This window comes from Zingiber officinale, chromosome 4A, assembly GCF_018446385.1.
Source record: "Zingiber officinale cultivar Zhangliang chromosome 4A, Zo_v1.1, whole genome shotgun sequence".
In the NCBI taxonomy this organism is placed as follows: Eukaryota; Viridiplantae; Streptophyta; class Magnoliopsida; order Zingiberales; family Zingiberaceae; genus Zingiber; species Zingiber officinale.
The window spans coordinates 110,863,097-110,883,381 of record NC_055992.1 but is presented as its reverse complement, the minus strand read 5'-3'; positions in this window follow the sequence as shown (position 1 = coordinate 110,883,381).

Sequence of the window (20,285 nt, the reverse complement as noted above, 5' to 3'; positions counted from 1 at the left end):
TAGAGTTTGGAGTTTGCATTAATAATTATTTGGGTTGATGTAAATAAGTTTTTGATTAATAAAAATTTATGATCTTTCTTTCCAAATGTTGAGTTTAGTTATTTACCTCCTAGTATTCTATGAAATTAATAGAGTTTAGAACATCACTTTTAGTATTGATATACATATCAACGAAACGATAATGATCTGTTGTATCAAAACTTACCAAAAGTTAATATCATCGACTAACTTTAATGTACATTGTTCCATTTTAGTATCATAGTTAAAAAATATTAAGAGAGAAAGTATAAAGTGTATTGTAGCAATTCTCATTTTACACTATGATCTCATTTCTTTAAATTTCTATACTTCCTCACCTAACAAATTTGATATAAGAGCCATCAATCATCCTCATATTACTTTCTGTTGCTGCTCATCCTTCTGTTATTTCTATAATATTGGCAACAAGTTTGATCTGATTTTTTATTGAAAATAGAGCAGAATTTTCTAAAATTTGAATCTTCATTCAAAATATCACAACCTGAATCTGCAACAGAAAAAAACTCCAACGTAGCTCATGCATTATTTTTTAAAAGAAGATTTCTTTTTTTTTACTTGATTAAATGACATATTTTTTTATTCGCATATTCTTCGAGCCAAATAACTATTTTAAAAGTGAATATTATGAGTTTTAAAACAGCTAAATGCAGACATTTTTTTTTAATCTCTTTAGACCTTTAGGATATTATTGATGACGACGAGGCACAACCAACAACGATAAAGATTATGAAAAATTACTACAAGAATAAAAAAGCAAGACCCAATAGCACTAATTAAGTTACATTCAATAAAGAGTTGGGCAAACTAATTTTCCTCTTATGTTTGATTTCATGAAAGCCAAAAAAATATTAAAGGAACAACTTTAAGGATCGAAGAAAAAGACAATTGCATTCTAATTTCAATTTTTGGAGAGATTTTGATATTTTAAAAATGGAGGAATATGTGATTTTTTCTATGGGTCTTTAATCCTGTCCAGAATTTGAGTCAGACGGAGACTGACGAAGATGACATTAGTATTGACGAAGAGGCGACTTTGACGCAGACGGTATATGCACATCCGAAAAGCAAACCTCTACGTGGAACTCCTTGATATATAGTATGAGGACTGGTAGTACCTGAACTCTGCACATACTCAAGCAAGCATCCGAAGCGTTAGAGACCATAAATCAGGAAAAAAGTCCCCGGTGCAGGCCCTCCAACGCTTAAGTCAAGTCTTTTTTTCCTAGAAGAACAAAGTACGATGGAAAAGAACTGTTGAAGATGAGTGCGTATGTGTGCGTACTTGGATAAGGAAGAGGAGCTCCCTTTTTATATGATGCCGCATACCTTCATAGTCTGCCGGTTGTCACAGAATATAGAGTGTCAGGGCCTGTCAGGTGAGAGAGGATGTACGGTGGCCTCCTATTGGTGGAAGGAAGGTTCCATTCGCAGGTGATAGCAGACCATGGGAATATTCCCTGACATATGACAGTTATTCTCTGACAGGAGATTACGATCCCCTGACATTATTGTCGCTTAGCACTTTCCGTCTCTCCCGAGTTTAGCTACAGACAGCTCGGGATGATCATTCAGAAGTATCACCCAGCTTGAGTCTTGACGAGGAGGATGAGTCGTGACGACCCACCTGGCCTTTATCTGAGACTATAGCAAGGAACTCATCTTTCACACCTTGATTGCTAAAGGATCGACCAAGAGTTGTCTTAGTGAAAGTACTAGGCATGTCTACACGGCCCGAGTTGGGGAAGTCCGATTAGTCGGAGGCAGGTCAGGAACTAGTATGAACTCCATCTTATGTCTCAGTATGGGGGACCTTCCCTGGTTGTGACCGTCCAAGAAATATGCCGCTGATGACGTGAGGCAGTCTAACTCCCTCTTTCTCCTGACTGTTGACTGCCACATCACCATGACTTTTAACTATCATGCCCCCTTGACTTTTGACTGTCACATCCCCTTGACTTTTGACTGCCTGTCCTTATCGGGCCCTACCTTTATGCACTGTATCACAAGCCTCCCCTCCAAGTCTAGTCGAATGAGGCTCAAGTCCGACTAACTAGACTCTAGCACGCTTGTGACTCCACCTGTGTACAAGGGATTGGTGTGTAGATGATTATCTTTGCAAAGATTGAAACACGTATCCTTATCACAGTGCTGCTATCGGTCCAGTGAAGGTGACGAGTCATAGTATTGCCATTGGCCTGGCGATGTTAGAACAGATGAAGACGATCCAAACGCTCGGGTTGTTGACAAGTGTTCGCAAGAGCAGTGTTGAATCATACCTTGCACTGGGTGGAAATCAGTAGCCCAACTAAGAGGTCGTTGGTTGCGAGAGTATGCTCACTTATAACTCGCGCTGAGGCGAGAGTTTGGAAAGCCGACCGAGAGGTCGTTGGTTGTGAGAGCATGTCACTTATAACTCGCGCTAGGGGGAGAGTCTGGAACACCGACCGAGAGATCATTGGTCATGAGAGCGTGCTTACTTATAACTCGTGCTTGGGTGAGAGTTTGGAATGTCGATTGAGAGGTCATTGGTTATGAGAGCATGCTCACTTATAACTCGTGCTGGGGCAAGAATCTGGAATGCCGATCAACAGGTCGTTGGTCATAAGAGCATGCTCACTTATAACTTGTGCTGGGGCAAGAGTCTAGAACGTCGACCGGGAGGTCGTTGGGTGTGAGAGCATGCTTACTTATAACTCGCACTGGGGTGAGAGTCTGGAACGTCGACCGAGAGGTTGTTAGTTGTGAGAGTATGCTCACTTATAACTCGCGCTGAGAAGAGTGTCTGGAATGCTGACCGAGAGATCGTTGGTCATGAGACAATGCTTACTTATAACTCGTGCTGGGGCGAGAGTCTTGAATGTTGGCTGAGTGGTCGTGAGAGCATGCTCACTTATAACTCGCACTGGGGCGAGAGTCTGGAAAGCTGACTGAGAGGTCATTGGTCGTGAGAGCATGCTCACTTATAACTTGTGTTGGGGTGAGAGTCTGGAACGCCGACCGGGAGGTCGTTGGTCGCGAGAGCATACTCAGTTATAACTTGCGCTAGGGCGAAAGTATGGAACGTCGACCGGGAGGGTGTTAGTCGTGAGAGCATGCTCACTTATAACTCACGCTGGGGTGAGAATATGGAATGCCGACCAAGAGGTCGTTAGTCGTGAGAGCATGCTCACTTAAAACTCCCATTTGGGTGAGAGTCTGGAACGCCTGCAGAGAGGTCGGTGGTTGTGAGAGCATGCTCACTTATAACTCGCGTTGGGACGAGAGTTTAGAACGTCGGCCGAGAGGCCATTGGTCGTCTGTGGACTTATCTTCTGTGACCCTTGGAGTAACCTGTAGTCATAGCTCCCACTCGGTCATCAGGCCTTGGCCAAATTTGAATCTTACTCTGATTTTGAGGTTGGGGCGAAACGCCAAATTCTGATCAACATTTCCCACCACCTTTTACTCCTATTTCCAAGATAACTGCATGGAATTCTTGGTCTTCAAGGCATGGAGCTTGTTTCACCAGATCAACCTCATGATTTCCTTGTCTTTTCCATCATAAATGTCATTTCATAGGAAGATAACATGTGTCTGACTGATTTCTTTTGATATGATGGCTAACGCACGATTTCCACATGGGACTCAATAGTGCCTCCCTTTTGGCGATCCTACGGTTATCCTTCGCAATGCCATTTTGATTGTTTGGCTCACATCCCTATGCCCCTTAGTGGTTATAGTTTAAAAACCCTAAAGGCATTGAGCGACTGTTCATCGATACTTCTTCTTCCCTGCTTGCTTGCCTTAACATTCATGCATTTCTTTTGTAAGTGTTCCTTTTCCTTTTCTCTTGCTTCTGCATTTTTCAGATTATGGCCGGAGAAACTTTAGTCCCCTGGTATGTCTTCTTCCGCTCTGATTTTGATAAGAGTGATCTTAAGTCGGTGCAGTCTAGCCTGAAACTTTCTAAAGACTACACCTTCCACATTCCTGGGTCTGATAATCATCCCTGTCATCCTCCTCCTGGTTGTGTGACCTTCTTCAGGGATCAACTTCTTGGTGGTCTATGGTTCCCTATCCCCTCTTTTTTTTTCAGAGTTAAGTTAGTACTTTTGTATTCCCATGTCTTAGTTTGCTCCCAATGCCTTCCATTCTGTGTGCGGGATGGTAATCCTATGCCATCTGTATGACCTTCCTTTGACTCCTCAACTTTTTCATTATTTTTATTCCCTCAAACGATTGAAGCCCGACATTTTTATGGTATAATCTTGGCCTGGGTGTAAGTTCTTCACAAGCATGCCTTCTTATAATAAAGGCTGGAAGTCCCATTTTTTCTATGTGAAACTACACGATCCTGTGGCTTGGCCCACTGAGTGGCGCTCAAGTCTTCCCCCTCCTTTTGAGTTAAGCGACCATTAGCACAAGCCAAATTACTTCACTACTTCTGAGAAACTGGCCGAGGTGCAGGTTCAACTCCCTTCCTTGCTGTGGGAGAGTGTACTGTATACCTTTAGGTTGAGTCCCATCCAGACTCTCTTGACTGCACCTTTTGGTAAGATCAAGCAACTCTTTCCTCATATCTTCACTAACTGAGTTATCTTCTTCCATCTGCAGAAGTCATCATGTTTAGAGATTTTGCCCTCGATTCCTTCATGTTATCCAGTGACATTTTACGGAAGCGCGGAAGAAAGATTATGTCTAGCCAGGAGGTTCCCTAGGCCAGTGCTTTAGCAAGAGCCTCCTCCCAACGAATGGGAGAACATGAGGTTCTGGAAGAAGAATCTCGCCCTTCCGTAGAACCTTTTTCCGCTGTTGTGTCCAATGAGAGGACTTCTTCTCTAGCGGCTGAGCGCCCCTTGCGCCTTGAACGCAAGAGGCGACGTGTGACTCCTTTGGTCCAGTCCTCCCCAAGAGGCCACCCATGCTGCGGGTGTCTGGGCAGGACAAGACTCCTTCTCGGGGCAGCACTCTAGTCTCCTCAGATGTCGTAGCCTCTTCTCCTATCCCTACTCAGGCCATGAAGCAGATGCCCTCCCGACCGAGTGGCCCACCTGACTTCCACGCCTTCCTTGCCTCCCACATAAGTGGCTCAACCATCGTCAGCAGCTCCTACGCCTTCCTCCCGCTCTAAGGACCGCTCGAAGGGGCGATATGTGTTTACTTCCTCCTTTCAGCTACCATCCATCTAAGTACTGGGCACAACTTCTTCCTCCAGCACTCCCCCCAACTGTGGCTAGGTACAACTACATGACACTCTGGTTGATTCCTAAAAGAACATGACCAACTAGATTTTGGAAAGCCCACAGTTGGACTTGTCCGACACATTTTTCCAATTGATGGTGTTGCTAAGTTTTAGCTACTCCCTTTTCATTTCCTCGAACTATTGCTGATCTGGTGCTATTTGTAGATCGGCGTCATAGGGCTGAGCATTTCTTATTTTGTGGTTGGCCTTTGTCGAGAAAATGAGTCCTTAAGGGCTCATATTCATGAACGTGCGTCCCCTACGACAGCGGGTCAGATTTGTGACCTCACGCCCCCGGAGAGTTTGGTACAATCTCACTTGTAAACAGCGGAGGACCAAACTCGGATCGCCAGGGACTTGGCCTGTGTTGAGTCTGATAAGGTGAAATCCCTGAAGGCCACCCTGAAGATCAGTGTGGCTAAGTTTAAGTCTGAGGGTATGAGGCGCATCCAAATCCAGATCGATTTAGAGGCGAAGGAAACAGAGGTTACCAACCTCTCCTCTCAACTACTGGACCTGTAGTAGGCCCACTCCTCCCTACAGATAGACCTGACAACTAAAAATGACTGAAATGTTTGCTAGTGCTGATTGGGAGGCACCCCTTCAGAAATAAGTGGGCGCGGCCCAGGCTACTATCAAGTCGATATGAGCGGAGCTTACGACAGCCTAGACTAAGGCTACACCGACACTCCAAGAGCTAAACGAAGCTCAAGCTGACTTGAAGAAGGTCCATGAAGAGTTGAAGGAGTATCATGTGGGGGACGATTCTCGTCTTACGACTCACAAGACCTCCTTCTTAGCTTCTAAGGATTTTGAGACTAAGGTAGGCCACCTCATCGACCAAATGTTATGCTATGGTGGCGAAGGGGCCCTGTTGTAGCTTCAAGAGAAGGGTCTGTTGCGATCAACTCCTCCTAAAGATTTCTTAGATTGCACCTGCTTACTCAACGAGCTCCTTGAAGAGGCTTTCCCCATTTTTGAATAGTCTAGTGCATCCTGTAGCTATCTTCCTCTACTTAATGTTGAAATGCCTTGGATTTTCTATTGAACCTTTGCACTGTGGTTATTATATTGGATATATTGTTAGCAAACCGTGTTTCTTTAATGTCTGCGAGGCCTACCCAAGACCCTTTAGCATTACTCCTTTTAAGGCTAAGTGATAAGCTAAGTGCCTAACCACTCAATGGATATCTGGTCAGCCCATCTGCTTGAGCAGGCACTATTTCAAGGGAGGATCGCTCCTCCTGGTCGTGCCTATTGGTGCAATATCCCTAGGTCAAGGTTGACCTAGTTGACTAAGCTTGAGTTGACTCAAGCTTTAGTCTTGATGTTTGGGTTTCGATGTTTGATAATACATGGAGATTGTAGATGCAATCATCTGTTTGGGGAGATTATTGAAACAATTCTCCTCTGGTTAAGGTTGACCAGTTAGATGTGAAGAAGAGTCAAGTAAGTCAAAGGATTGACCGGATACTTGACTGGGAAAGTCCTAACTGGAGGTTAGACAGTTGAAAGTCTTGGTGAGTGAAGTCAGGTAGTTAGAAAATCCTAGTGAGTGAAGCCAGGTGAAAGACCTAGTGAGTGAAGCTAGGCAGTTGGAAAATCCTAGTGAGTGAAGCTAGGTGAAAGTCTTGGTGAGTGAAACCAGGCAGGTGAATGTCCTGGTGAGTGAAGTCGGACAGTGGGAAAATCCTGGTGACTAAAGACAGGTTAAAACCCTAGTGAGTGAAACTAGGTGAAAGTCCTGGTGAGTGAAGCCAGGCAGATGGAAAGTCCTAGTGACTGAAGCTAGGCAGATAGAAAGACCTGGTGAGTGAATCCAGACACGTGGAAATCCAGGTGGGTCAAGGTTGACCGGACACCTGGTATTGAGAAGTCCAAGTAGATTAAAGGTTTGACCGAATACTTGGCACAAGGAAATCCAGATGGGTCAAGGGTGATCGGACATCTGGTTGAAGGAAGTCCAAGTGGTTTATGGAGGACTAGATATTTGGCACGAGAAGAAAGACCCAAGTGTAACGTCACGACCCCTCGACCCCTTGGGCGGCCACACTAGCGGCCCAACTGGCGGCCCCTGATGGTCCCTTGGGCGGCTACAATGGCGGCCCAACTAGCGACCCCTTATGTCGTCATCCGACGACCCTCGGCCATGCCGTTACTCACAAGGACTTCCCACCCCTGGCCAGTAGATTTTTGCCTTCCCCAGGATTCAAACTCTAGACCTCCAGGCTAAGTACTAGAGTTTATGAATCCTGGTAGCCAAGTGAGCAGCGCTCACTTGTCTACCAGGATTCATAAACTCTAGTACTTAGCCTGGAGGTCTAGAGTTCGAATCCTGGGGAAGACAAAAATCTACTGGCCAGGGGTGGGAATCACAAGGACTTCCACTGGCTAGTGGATCTTTGCCTTCCCAGGATAGCCCCAGGGGCCGCCAGTTGGGCCGCTAGTGTGGCCGCCCAAGGAGTCGAGGGGCCGTGACATTACAATAAAATGACACCTTTTTATTGTAACGACCCGACCCCTCGACCCCTTGGGCGACCCAATTGGCGACCCCTTATGTCGTCGACCGACGACCCTCGGTCGTGTTGTTACTCACTAGGTCTTCCCACCCCTGGCCAGTGGAATTTTGCCTTCCCCGGGATTCGAACTCTAGACCTCCAGGCTAAGTACTAGAGTTTATGAATCCTGGTAGCCAAGTGAGCGTCGCTAAATTGTCACGCCCCGGGGAAGTCCTTGTCCGAAGAAATTTCGGCAGCACCTCCCCTGTACGAGTGACAATCTGAAACATTTCTACTAACACAATATACATCAGCCACAAGCGGCTGGAATATACACACAACCACGTAGTTATATATGCAGCCTACTCGGCTGATATCACAAAAATACAACCACGTGGTTATATATAAATCTAACAGCCCACTCGGCTGTACCAAAACCAAACACAGCGAAAATCCAATAGACAACACATACAACTATAAACAAAGACTGCTAGCCGGCTATGCTTACACCACACAACCACAAACACTCCGGAAACAAAACTGGAACACAAAGCCAAATACAGACATATCATATACTAAGATAAAAATAAACAAAATGCGGAGACTGGTCTTCTAATGTGACGTGGGATCTGGCAGGTAGGATACTCCAAGCAACTCCATAAACAACCAGGTACCTGAAAAAAAATAATGTCCACGGGGGTGAGTTCAACAACTCAGCAGATACCAGTTGACATGTATAGTAAGATATAACAGACAGTAATAACTATGGAGTACAGTCTCCTGGACAAAAGCTGGAAATGCACAATAGAAAAGGCTGAAGAGAAATGTACTCACCAGGGCCTCCTATAGGAATAGTCAGGTCGTCAGATCGAGAGTATCATAAATCTTGTATGCATGTCAAACATATGCATCCATCCAAATGCAGCATATAAGTGCAACAAACACAATCAGTATATGCATCAATGCATATGATGCCAATAACATGGTCACCCCTGACGCCAGTCAGCCATCTCATACACAATGGTGAGACCGAGTGGGTAGGGCTATGACAACCGTGCACTCTGACGTCACTGCTCCTGATGAGTGATCGAGTGGACGGGATGCTATTGGAGTGCACCTATCCTCCTACCCCAAATCATAAATGGGGGAGCACAATGCTCTCATCTCCCGGTGCACAATGACGGGGAGGGATCCCGGCGTGCTACCACGCTGCAGTACATTACCCATGAGCGTCCCAACGGAGCACCACTGAGCAAATCTGACGTGCTACCACGCTGTGTCACGCTACCCATGAGCGTCCAGCGGAGCATCGACAGAGATGAAACTGGCGATGTGCTCAACAACAATGGAGCAGACTATCGCGCAGCATGCAATCATGCGAATGGTGCATGCCACTAAGCATGGCAATATCCTGAACCAATCCATATATATATATATAAATGTGTACCCTAATATCAATAAGTCATATCCGAAGATCTAAGGTACACAAGACAAGTATGGTATAAACAAAAACCTGGGTCCTGAACATAATAATGCATGGTATGTCATTACCTCTATGAGCATATATATAATCATGTGGGTACTAACATAAAATGCATAACAAGTGAGCAAACAAGGATGTAACAGGTATCCGGTAGTGACATATCGAAACAAGAACGAACATAATTATTACTAAAGGCTATAACCTACTAAACATATCAACGTGACATTATCAAAGATAAGTCAAGGTACCTGCCTCAAATAGCAGGTCCAATCATGTCAAATCCAATGTCGAGATACTCGTCTCATGTCAAAATCCTCAATATAACAGTCGTGCTAACACTATTCACGATTCCCACTTCACAGAAAATAGCTATACCTGCTGACCACCCAACGAATGCCCCAAATCAAATACCTAGCATGGATCCAATGCCTAATCAGTAATCAATACAATACAGAGGTCAGAATAAGATGGAGCTGTTGTCTTCCCAAATTAAATACCTAAAATCAACATTTATGGTCGGTATTCAACAGGTCCATAATGCTACTAAATGGATCTGCAAAGCCACTGCAAGTTATATGAGCACAACAACCATCGATCGAGTAGGAAGGAAAACAAAGATAAAAGAGACTCACCACACTTGCTGAAAACCACCTACCTCACACTTACAAATTGGATCAAGAAGAGGAAGTGCTAGCGTCGATCCTCCTCCGGCGACCACAACACCCAGCTACTGGTGGCGAAGAACTAAGACCCAATGGTGAGGTCTGTTGGTGCAACCTTAGGTCAAGGTTGACCTGACTCGAGTTGACCTGACTCGAGTTGTGTTTTGATGTTTGACGATGTTTGACGAGAAGAGAAGTTCTATTCTTGATGTTTGACAAGAATAGGTGTTTGGGAGATTGTAGGTGCAACCTTAGGTCAAGGTTGACCTGGTTGACCTGATCCGGGAAAAGTCCAAGCAGGGAGCTTGGCACGCGAAAAGTCCAAGTATGGAGACTTGGCACTGGAAAAGTCCAAGTACGGAAACTTGGCACGGGGAAAAGTCCAAGCAGGTAGCTTGGCACGCGGAAAGTCCAAACAGGGAGTTTGGCACGGGGAAAAGTCCTGGTGAGTGAAGCCAGGCAGTCGGAGAAAGTCCTGGTGAGTGAAGCCAGGCAGTCGGGAAATCCTGGTGAGTGAAGCCAGGTGAAAATCCTAGTGAGTGAAGCTAGGTGAAAGGGAAAACCCTGGTGAGTGAAGTCAGGTAAAAGTCCTAGTGAGTGAAGCTAGGCAGTTTGGAAGTCCTGGTGAGTTAAGCCGGGCAAGGGAAAATCCAGATGGATCAAGGGTGATCGGACATCTGGTGTTGGGAAGTCCAAGTAGATCAAGGGAGTGATCGGATACTTGGCACGAAGAGGAAAGTCCAAGTGGGTCAAAGGGATTGACCGGACACTTGGTGGGGAGTCTTAGCAGGTCAAGGGAGTGACCGGATGCTAAGCATGATGTACCAATAGGTCAAGGTTGACCGGATATTGGTTTGGAAGGTTTGGGACTTGGTTTGGGCAAAAACCAAGCTCTGGATCGGTCTGCAGACCGATCCAGTGATACGTTTGTGTATCTGATCGGTCTGGTGACCGATCAGATAACAAACAGAAGGCACGCATCGATTCTGTGAGCTTACTGATCGGTCTGGGGACCGATCAGCATGGAGCCTGATCGGTCTGCCGACCGATCAGGTGACGATCTTGAGGAGTGCGAGGAACCGCACTCAATAAGCCCTGATCGGTCAGCAGACCGATCAGGCCATACCCTGATTGGTCCCCACGACCGATCAGAGCACGATCAGTAGCTAGCGGAGTTCGGGAGAAAGCGCTGATCGATCTGTGGACCGATCAGGCACACTCCTGATCGGTCTGTGGACCGATCAGGGCACTAGCCGTTGCGACGCAACGGCTATATTCCTTCGTGTTTTTCTTCGCAGGTATAAAAGAAGCTACAGGGCTTCGTTGCTGCTTAGAACTTTTGTTCTTGTGCTCTAGAGCTTCTGCTCTTACCTGCTATCAGAGCTTTGCTGAGCTCCTCGCAGCTGAAGCTTCGCGTGAGCTTCTCGACTGGATTCTCGTCAGCTGCTGCTGGTGTGAAGCTGCTGCTTCATCACTCCAGTCAACAAGAAAGGCAAGCAAGTGTTTCATATTGTTTTTTTTCTTGTATCTGTTGTACTCCTATCTTGCTTGTGCAAGAAACATTGTGGCGAGGTTTCTCCACCCAGAAGGAGTATATTGTATTAGCCGGTTCTCCGGGGACTCATCCACCGACGGATTGGTAGGGTTCGTCCACCTTACGGACACGCCGAGGAGTAGGAGTTCATCTCCGAACCTCGTTACATCCATCGAGTTTGAGGTTTGATCTTCTCACCATTTCCTTTCTACTGTTTTATTTCCGCTGCTAACTCGATTTGTAGAAAGAAAGCGAATTTGGGGTCGGCTATTCACACCCCCCTCTCTAGCCTCCGTACGAAGGATCCTAACAAGTGGTATCAGAGCAAGGTTGCTCTTCGTCGGATTAACACCCGTGGGAGTACAAGCTAGAGAATGGATAGACTCGGAGAAGACATTATGTTTCCACCCTTCTACGAGTGCTGCGACTTCGCGTATTGGAAGGTAAGAATGAGGTATTTTCTTATGTCTAACCTTGAAAATTGGAGTTGTGTTCAATTAGGTTTCAAGCCTCCGATGGACAAGAAAGGAGAAACCCTAGAGAAGAAGGAGTGGACCAAGGAGCAAATCCACCAATCAACCATCAATGATGAGGTAACGAAAATCATTGAATTCTCTTTACCTAATGATGTTTTGTGTAGGATAGGTGGATATAACGATGCCAAGGAGTTGTGGAATAACTTGGCAAAGTTCCATGAGGAGAACTCCACTTCAAGTCATGAAGAGGAGTCAAGTGAGCCAAGGAGTTCACATCATGGAGGAATGGATTTAGAAGTTGAGGGCCACTCAACATCTAAAGAAGAAGAGGAGAGTTCTTCTTCAAGTTCGGAGCAAGAAGAAGAAGCTTCTACCTCCGGAAGGGATGAAGAAGAGAGCGTTCATCCATCCTCAAACCTAGGTAACTCAAGCATTTTAATTTCTAGCAAATTACACATAATGTGCTTTGAGTGTAGGGAATTTGGGCACTACAAGAGTAAGTGTCCAAAGAGGGTTAGGAAGTCTCCACCGGCGCCAAAGGTCAAGAAAGCCGGAGTCCCGATATGCAAAGGCAAAGAGCACGTGGTGTGCTTTCAATGCAAGCGAAGGGGACATTATCGGAGTCAATGTCCGAGGGGAGGCAATCTCACAAGGACAAGAGACCGAGCACGTCGATAGGGGGAGCTAAGGCAAACCCTAAGGTAACATTTAAGGCACATTCTTGCAATAATAATAAGACTCATGCTAGTAGTTTTATTGCAATTGTCAAGAATGATAAGCATGATAATCTTAGGAATCAATATATGTGCTTAGGTGCCAAACATGTGAGCCTAGATAAGGATAACACTAGGAAAGCCAACCCTAGAATTAACTCATCTAAGGCTAAGGAAAACCTAGGTAGGAATCCCAAATCAACTAGACACATGCCTAGGAATGCCTCAAAGAACAATGACAAATTAAAACTTGAGGTATTAGAGAAGGAGAATCAAGTCTTGAGGTCAAGACTTGATACTTTGGAAAAGGCTCTTAAGAACTTGGAGAAGTCATCTCTAGGGTTTAAGGGTCAAAAATCAATGTCCAAGGACAAGAAAGGTTTGGGTCACAAACCTAAGTCCCAAGTGGTCAAGCCCACTTATCATAATGTTTCATTCAATTATGGAACAAAATCTAGGGCTAGGAAGACCATCACCAAGGTCACAAGGGGAGTCACCCCTAGAGTTGATCTTGATGAGTCCCAAATGACCAAGGCTTTAAAGCCTAAGAGGGTCATTAGGAGGGTTGCTAGGGAAGTTATCCCTAGTGAATATTTAGTGAACCCAATGATCTCAAATAGGTATTGGGTTCCTAGGAGCATCTTCTCTACCCCATAGATGGGTTAGAGAGTGTCAACTCCGATTAGAAGGGTAGTTAACCCAACTTTGAGGAAATTGACGCTCAAGGAGCATTTTCAAGGTTTTTGGGAACCTTTGAAAATGAAATGGAATATTTACTCCTTGGAAGAGTAAAATGTGCCATCATGGAAAATGATGATGTTAATTTCAATTGGCACAATTTGGGAAAATCTAGAGAACTCTTGAGGAAAAATGAAACATGCCAAGATTTGAGGATAAATTTGATCTTTAAGTGGCATGGATGAATCTAGAGTTCAAGAAGTGTCAAAATTAGGATTTTGGCATATTAGGGCAATCAAGGGTTAAAGCTTAAGTATTAGCTAAGGCTAAGGATACTTAGATAGGTAATCTAGGTATGTCTTATTCATGCTAAATCTTGCCATGATTATTTGCCCTCACATGTCATGACATCATGTTTAATTTTATCATTTGATATGTCATGATAAAGCTTAGGTTCTTTATATGTCATGCTTTAGTTAAGTTTCATACTTTATGCCATGACATCATGACATTGGCACATGTTTTCATTTATGATATTATTTCATGTCATGTCATCATCTCTTGCATTAATAATCAATGAAATTGATTTAAGGATAAAAGCACATTTTGATATTGAGATCAAATTGGTGTTTCGAAAATGCATGAGAACTTAGCCTAAGTTGACCTAAACCCATATCTCACATCAAAATTGACTTAAATGTGTTTGATACACCTTAGATGTGTGTGAGATATTAGGATGATGAGTTAGGATCAAGGTGCATAGTTCTTGTACCTAGATGAGCCTAATTCTAATTGGGGATCATAGGGAAAGCTTGTGTACAAGTCATGTGCATATAGCCCTAAGATTATGGTCCTAAATTAAAAGGTTTAAAATCATTTTGAAATTGATTTGAAAAACCTTGATGAAGCTTTTCTAGTGATAGCATTCATCATTGAGCAAATTGATACAAAGAAGAGTTAACTTTGAACTATTTCAAAGACTTTTGAACTTTGTATCAAGATTTGAAAATGGAAGTTATTTTCATAAAAAACTATTTTTCCTTGATAATATATGGTATGAGGAATGTATCCTCAAAATTTCACAAATTTTTGAACTTTCTGGAATTTGTTATGAGTTTCTGAATTTCGGGAGAGAAGAAATCAGAAACCGCCTGATCTGAACTTGGATCGGTCACTGGACCGATCCAGGGAAATCTGGATCGGTCTGGGGACCGATCCAGAGGGGGGTCCTGATCGGTCCGGTGACCAATCAGGCGTGCTGAATTTGCTGAATTTCGACTGTGGTCTGAAATTTCAGCTGTGGGAGTTGAGTTTCGGGTTTCTAAAGGTTTGAAACTCTCCAAGACATTGTTGGTGCAATGGTCAAGGGGGAGTTGACCTTTAGGGGGAGTCTTTACTAATTGTCAAGGGGCAGTTGACTTTTAGGGGGAGTTTTTACTCCTTAAGACTTTTGAGGATTAGTGATATGGGATTGTCACTAAGTTGAGTGTTGAGTTTAGTATCAAGGGGGAAATTAAGGGTTTCAATGAAAGGTATGAGACTTTCATTAGGAAGAAACTCTTGACCTTGGTTCTCTCTTTTTGATGTGTGTCAAAAAGGGGGAGAGATGTCCCAAGGGGGAGAGTGTAGGTTTTGGAAGAATGTTCAAGGAAGAACATTGGAAAACCTAAGTTAGGTTATCGGGTTAACCTAATTTGATTTTGTATTTTGTCGAACATCAAAAAGGGGGAGATTGTTGGTGCAACCTTAGGTCAAGGTTGACCTGACTCGAGTTGACCTGACTCGAGTTGTGTTTTGATGTTTGACGATGTTTGACGAGAAGAGAAGTTCTATTCTTGATGTTTGACAAGAATAGGTGTTTGGGAGATTGTAGGCGCAACCTTAGGTCAAGGTTGACCTGGTTGACCTGATTCGGGAAAAGTCCAAGCAGGGAGCTTGGCACGCGAAAAGTCCAAGTATGGAGACTTGGCACTGGAAAAGTCCAAGTACGGAAACTTGGCACGGGGAAAAGTCCAAGCAGGTAGCTTGGCACGCGGAAAGTCCAAACAGGGAGTTTGGCACGGGGAAAAGTCCTGGTGAGTGAAGCCAGGCAGTCGGAGAAGTCCTGGTGAGTGAAGCCAGGCAGTCGGGAAATCCTGGTGAGTGAAGCCAGGTGAAAATCCTAGTGAGTGAAGCTAGGTGAAAGGGAAAACCCTGGTGAGTGAAGCCAGGTAAAAGTCCTAGTGAGTGAAGCTAGGCAGTTTGGAAGTCCTAGTGAGTTAAGCCGGGCAAGGGAAAATCCAGATGGATCAAGGGTGATCGGACATCTGGTGTTGGGAAGTCCAAGTAGATCAAGGGAGTGATCGGATACTTGGCACGAAGAGGAAAGTCCAAGTGGGTCAAAGGGATTGACCGGACACTTGGTGGGGAGTCTTAGCAGGTCAAGGGAGTGATCGGATGCTAAGCATGATGTACCAATAGGTCAAGGTTGACCGGATATTGGTTTGTAAGGTTTGGGACTTGGTTTGGGCAAAAATCAAGCTCTGGATCGGTCTGCAGACCGATCCAGTGATACGTTTGTGTATCTGATCGGTCTGGTGACCGATCAGATAACAAACAGAAAGCACGCATCGATTCTGTGAGCTTACTGATCGGTCTGGGGATCGATCAGCATGGAGCCTGATCGGTCTGCCGATCGATCAGGTGACGATCTTGAGGAGTGCGAGGAACCGCACTCAATAAGCCCTGATCGGTCAGCAGACCGATCAGGCCATACCCTGATTGGTCCCCACGACCGATCAGAGCACGATCAGTAGCTAGCGGAGTTCGGGAGAAAGCGCTGATCGATCTGTGGACCGATCAGGACATCGATCGGTCTGTGGACCGATCAGGCACTAGCCGTTGCGACGCAATGGCTATATTTCTTCGCATGTCGTGTCGCAGTGTAAAGCGTCACGGTCGCTGTCGCCTTTTCCTCCTTAGAACTTTTGTTCTTGTGCTCTAGAGCTTCTGCTCTTACCGCTATCGATTTCTGAGCTCCCGCGGTGAAGCTTCGCGTGAGCTTCTCGATTGGATTCTCGTCGGTTGCTGCTGCTTCATCACTCCAGTCAACAAGAAAGGCAAGCAAGTGTTTCATATTGTTTTTTTTCTTGTATCTGTTGTACTCCTATCTTGCTTGTGCAAGAAATATTGTGGCGAGGTTTCTCCACCCAGAATGAGTATATTGTATTAGCTGGTTCTCCGGGGACTCATCCACCGACGGATTGGTAGGCTTCGTCCACCTTACAGACACGCCGAGCAGTAGGAGTTCATCTCCGAACCTCGTTACATCCATCGAGTTTGAGGTTTGATCTTCTCACCGTTTCTTTTCTACTGTTTTATTTCCGCTGCTAACTCGATTTGTAGAAAGAAAGCGAATTTGGGGTCGGCTATTCACACCCCCCTCTCTAGCCTCCGTACGAAGGATCCTAACAAGGTCTAGGGCACGGGTGGAGAACTAGGATTAGATCCTTGCTCTTGGCCGATGCAGAGAGACCAGAAGGTGGCGGCAGAAATCCATGAGAATAGTTTTGGGCAGAGGTGAGACCGAGAGAGCTCTCTCTTGCGCTGACAGCGTCGCCTCTGGGCCTCGCGCAAATGGCCGGCAACAATCGGGATCGGTGGCGGTAAGAGATCATATCTAGGGCACAACCAAAAGGCACGGCTATTTGGCAAGGGCGTCGGCGCTAGGGCAAAGGAGCTTGGTCGGCTGCCGGCCCTCGGAAGAGGAGAAGAAGGGCCGATGCTAGGGCTCCTGTGGCCGGCGGTGGCAGATCATCGCTGGCGCTCATGAGGTATCGTCGGAAGAGGAAGGAGATCGACTTTCCTTGGCTCTTGTCGGTCAGCGAGGATGGCATTGACAAACAGAGGCAAGGGATCGGCGTCAGGGACCTAGGGCTTGGGCAGGAGTCGGCGGCGTTGGTTGTGGTGGCCGACGCGATGAAGAAGAAGAAGAGGAGAAGATGGAACTGTCGCCGGTTAGGAAAAGATCGAGCGTGAGAGGAGAAGGGCTCGACACTGGCACGGGGAAAAAGAAAAGAAATATAAAAATAAAAAAGAAAAGAAAAATCAAACTTTTCCTCACTTAAATGGGTAACCTAAACAGGTTCTTCTGGGGCCCAATTTTATCCCCGTAAACTCGTTCATACGATATCCGAAAAATTCCAGAAAAATTTCTAAAATTTTTGAAAAATTCCCTTATCATTATTTGCCATTTTTCGGTATTTTACACCAAGTGAGTCAAAGGGATTGACCGGACACTTGGTGTAGAAGTCCTAGCAGGTCAAGGTTGACCGGATGCTAGGCATGAGGTTTTAACAAGTCACAGTTGATCGGATATTAGAATTGGGGACCGTAGACTTGAGTTTCAGCAAGTCAAAGGTGGGTCAATCGATCAACCGATTGATTGAACCGTAGTCCAATCGATCAGTTGATCGATTGGATGTGTACTGCGAAGAAGGTTTGACCCAATCGATTGGTTGATCAATTGTGAGTAATTGTCGCGAACACAGAACCTTTCCTAATCAATCAGTCGATCGATTGAGCACCTTCAATCGATCAGCCAATCGATTGGGGAGTTGGAAATCACGCGATAGAGGCTGAATCGATCGGGCGATCGATTCAGGAATTTTCCAGAGAGCACTGAGGCGCTCTGAATCGATTAGTCGATCGATTCAAAGCCTCCCAAATTGATTGAGAGTCATTCAATCGATTGGGATCCGATCGTTGCGTAGGATATAGCCGTTGATGAGCGTCTTCTTCGCAGGGATTCCTCTCCAGCGACTAGAGTGTGATCTCAGCGATGATTCATGAGTTTCTCCACACTTTCACAGCCAGTTCTTGAAGGCTCTTAGAGACAAGTGTAATTACACTTTCAAGGTTCAAGAAGCAACAATAAGCAACAAGTAAGCAAGAAAAAAGAGTTTCCATTTGTATTTTCTTCTTATGGGTGTTGTATATTGTTGTGTGAGTTTATACGAGGCTTCTCTGCCTCCGGCTGTGACCGAGAAGGAGTATTTTTATTAGTGGAGACCGTGGCGTATGTGGATCCTTAGATTAGTCACCTCTTCTTGAGGTGGATACTAAGTAATTCCTTTGTGTTAGCATTGTGAGTGTGTTTCTTGTTGTTTATTCCACTACACATCATCAAAGAAGAACATCACCGAGCGCGACGAGCTATTCACTCCCCCTAGCATATTTCGACCCTCAAGTGGTATCAGAGCGAGGTCACTCTTCACCGGAATCATTGCCGGAAGGGGCAACAAGGCTAGAGGGCGAAGAAGTTGAAGCACCAAAATTCAACAAGTCAAAGATTTCATCAAGTCTCAACTTCAAATGGAATTCGGAGATGGATTCGGATTCGACACAGGGTGCCTCCATCATTCGTATCCACAAGCTTCGATTCTTGGAAATCAAGGATCGAAAATTTCCTTATGATGGAGATAGAATAATGGTTTACTCTAATGAAAGGTTTTGAAGCTCCAACAAATTCAAAGGGAAAATTTCTCAAGAGGAGCAAGTGGAGTCAAGAGCAAATCCAAAGATGTGAGGTCAATCTATTGTCGATCAACATCTCGGAGAAAATTAGAGAATTCAAGGATGCCATGGAGCTTTGGAACAAATTGGTCAAGCTTCATGAAGAACCCTCCACTACACCAAACTAAGAGAAATCTAAAGAGGACAACTCATTGGAGCAAGACCAAAAGGAAGAGGACACCGAGGTTGAGAGATACTCAACATCGGAAGAAGAAGAAACTTCATCCTCAACGGGTGCAATAAGAAGGGCAAGGAGGGAGTATATTCCTTGGTTCATGTAAAAGAGGATGAAGAAGAAGAAGAAGCCTCCATCTCCGGATCAAGAAGGGATGAAGATGAAGAAGCTTCCACCTCCAAAAGTCAAGTCAAATCAATTGGAGGATCATCATTGTCGGATCAAGAGGAAGCCTCTATATCCGGATCAAAAGAAGAAGATGTCACTCCTACCAGCAAAGGTATAACAATTTCAATTAATAATAAAAATCATATTATATATTTTGAGTGTAGGGAACATGGGCACTATAAGAGTAAGTATCCTAAATTGGATAAGAAGAAGGGTCAAGTGGCACTAAAGGGCAAGGAGAAGCCCAAGGAGACCGCCCCCACAATAAAGAAAAGCAAGGAGCACATAGCTTGCTTCTTGTGTAATCAAAAAGGACATTACCGGAGCCAATGTTCAAAGAAGAAGAAATCAGTCAAGCCCAAAAGAGGAAGCACAAGTTAAGGGGGAGCTCTTAAGAGAAAACCTAAGGTAACATTTATTGATGCAATGCCTCTTAAAAATGATAAAGAGCATGCTAGTTCTAACCTATATCATTTTAATGCTATTTACCATAAACATAGGAGGCATGATAGAATTAATAAAAATCATGTGGCTCTTCATGCTAAGACTACCACACCTAGGGTTAGGAAGGTAGATAAAAATTTAGACAATAACTCTAAGGATTTTAGTTATAGGCCTAAAAATAAAAATGCTCAAGGACAAAATGAAAAACCAAAATCTAGGGATTTATGGAAAGAAAATCAAGTCTTGAGGTCAAGGCTTGATAAAATGGAAAAGACCCTAAAAAGGATGAAAAATATCCTAAAAGGGCAAAATGAACATAACCTAGGTCTAGGAATGCAAAAATCATCCAATGGCCATAGAGATTTGGGATACAAACCTAAGGCTAAGAAGGATGTAACTTCTTATCATAGGGCCCCATATAGCTATGGAACCAACTCTAGGTCTAGGTGTCAAGTAAAGGATACAAGGGAAGTTATCCATAGGAGTATCTTTGCAACTACAAATGTGACTAAGACTTCTAAGAAGTCTAAGAAAGTCACTAAGAAGGTCACAAGGGAAGCAATCTCTAGAGTTGATCTAGAGGAGATGACCAAGGCTTCTAAGAAACCTAGGAAGGTCATTAGGAAGGTAACTAGGGAGGT